Source organism: Euprymna scolopes, chromosome 2 (assembly GCF_053919585.1).
Source record: "Euprymna scolopes isolate OS-2025 chromosome 2, ASM5391958v1, whole genome shotgun sequence".
In the NCBI taxonomy this organism is placed as follows: domain Eukaryota; kingdom Metazoa; phylum Mollusca; class Cephalopoda; order Sepiida; family Sepiolidae; genus Euprymna; species Euprymna scolopes.
The window spans coordinates 27,131,078-27,133,701 of record NC_136483.1 but is presented as its reverse complement, the minus strand read 5'-3'; the positions used below and the strand labels follow the sequence as shown (position 1 = coordinate 27,133,701).

General features: G+C 35.3%; 1 pseudogene; it reads left to right on the top strand.

The window, feature by feature from the left end:
* The first annotated feature begins 1,958 nt into the window (after positions 1-1,958).
* LOC145242591 (U2 spliceosomal RNA) lies at positions 1,959-2,105 on the top strand (annotated as a pseudogene).
* Positions 2,106-2,624: the final 519 nt, after the last annotated feature.

Sequence of the window (2,624 nt, the reverse complement as noted above, 5' to 3'; positions counted from 1 at the left end):
AAAAATAAAAAAATAAAGTGCCCATACGAAAAAAGTCTGGAAATTTATTGAAGTCCCCTCATAATTAAGAAATCGTTTTCTTACTACAGTCCACATGTTTTCTGGTTTTTGAAGAATGGTGGCGATATTATTTCCAAAAGACCCTTAACTTCTAACAGGGATGATTTGATGCATCTAGAAATAAAAAGGAAATAATTGTTTGTCTTTAGGTAAGACAATTTTATGGCTTTTCAAGCCGCAGGATATGAGAACGTGAAATGTTATCTACTCGAAACAACAGTGTAAAATAATATGAATGGATATAAAAATAAATAAATGCTCTGTTTTCATCTCCAGCCAACTTTTAGTGCAGTGAGATCAAAACTGACAAGTCTTCGCCTGTTGGAATTTCGATAGAACGATTGAAAAATCTTACAATATTCGCCTTAATTATTACAACAAGAACACATTCGGATTTTAAAACTTCTATTTACATAACCGAAATCTGTTAAAATACATACCCACTAACATACTTATAGACATTATCCTCGAGTGTCTAAGGTCCCTCAGTACACAGGTTTAGCAGGACAACCTGGCATGAGGATACTTTTTCCTACGAGTAAACCCTGACTAAATATTCAAAATCACATAGTAATCATAGTCCGAATCATTTCTCTTAAATATGGCCCAGACTGTCTTTTGCGAGGAACGATGCACTATCTCCAAGTGATGTTAACTCAAGTAAGAGCACGAAGCTGGATACTCTACCTGACAAGAGAAATTAAGATCAAGAGACCACGAGAAAGGTATATTAAAGCATATTTACATGTTCAATTGGGTTGGTTGTTGGTTATTTTTGTTTTACGGCATATCAACTCTTTTTAGGTTATTTAATGCCGAATCCAGTGATTTTGAAGAAAAATTTTAATAGAATATATATATATATATATATATATATATATATATATATATATATTTTAAGTCAGTTTCTATTTAACCCATATTTGGAACCCTAACAGGTACTACCACTCCGAGTCAGAGTGGACCTGGGAGCAATGGCAATTAAGAGGTGGCTCCACACTCCCTAAAGCCCGCAAGCTGGGGCCTCACCATTGGATATAGTTTAAGGTCATAACCAGGACCTGGTCAATTGGGGGAAGAAAATTATGTTCGCAACTTCTTTACTAATTTAGTGTTTGAGAGATAAAGAACGTTAATGGAATATCTATGTATCTCAAATAGAGTTTAAGTATTAACTCCAGCTAATCCTCTTGGATTCTGAAAGCTTCAAACGAAGGAAAATAAAACAGAGAATCTTAATACGTCCTAGACATCATCCTCAACTGTCTAAGGTCTCTCTGTATAAGGGTTTGTCAGGACAATCTAGCACGAGGATACATCGTCCAACATATAAACTCTAACCAAATATTTAAAATAACATAGTATTTGAAACCCAAACAAGATAATTCGATATGGCTGTCCCACGTTGGCTTGTATGAATCGTGAATGTCCTCCACATGATGCTGCTTCAAGTATCAGTACAAAAATGGATACTCCCTCATACTATATGTATTCTTGTCCTGGAATACTAAAAAAATAAACTATAAGATAGTTAATTAAGGAGTGGAAAAGTAATATTTTTCATTTATTAGTCGCGTGCAAGCGACTCTATAAGTCACTCCGTCGGTCGGTCGGTCAGTCAAAGGTCTGTTGTTAATAGATGCTGTTCTTAGCTTTTTAAGTTTTTCTTGACCTTTTGGTCAACATCAAAGTGTAGTATCTGTTCCGGCAGATACTGCAAGCAAAGACCATATGTGGGGGCGATCCCACATATAAGACCTTGGTCAATGTAACCCTTCATACCAATTGTCACTATCCAACTCCCCTACTCCCCGGGGAGTTGGTCCCCATTTCACCTTCATTCCTCACATTAAAAATCGGCCTTGTGCCTAATTTGCTCGGTGGGGGAGGAAATAAATACCCTTTTTTTGGCCTTTTGGCTAAGATCAAAGTGTAGTATCTGTTCTTACTATATGCTGTACTTATGTTTGTAATTGTGATATAAAATGAGGGATCACTTTTCTGTATTAATTTAATGTAAAATGATCACCCACTTTACAACCAGTCAGTCTCAAAGCCATTCAAGTCATACTCCAGATCATTGAAGTTGTTTTTAAAGGATTCCAGTTATTTTTTAAGCATTCAAGTCATTCTTAAGGTCATTCAATTCATCCTTAAGTTCATTAAAGTCATTCTAAGTCATTTACTTTTTATTTATTTAAGTCATTTCAGCCCATTTTTCGGTCATTTTAGTTTATCTTTAAGAATTTCACGTCAATCCTACATTCACGCATTCATTCATTACACGAGAGCATGCAACTAATGGCTATCGGCCTTGTTTATTTACTGAACGCTTGAGAAAGAAACTTTCATATATTATAAAATATTCTAATTTCTACATATCTCATAATGAAATCAACTGCTTCAGGAAGGTGACCTTGATTTCTGAAAATTTTCACTAATGTCTAATTGATAAAACTCACTATGTCTGTCTGTCTGTTTGTCTCTGTCTGTCTCCATATTTTTAAACTCTCTTTTCCAAAACTAAAAGTAGCAGAGCGGCGCTAGGGGCCGCAAATGATTCG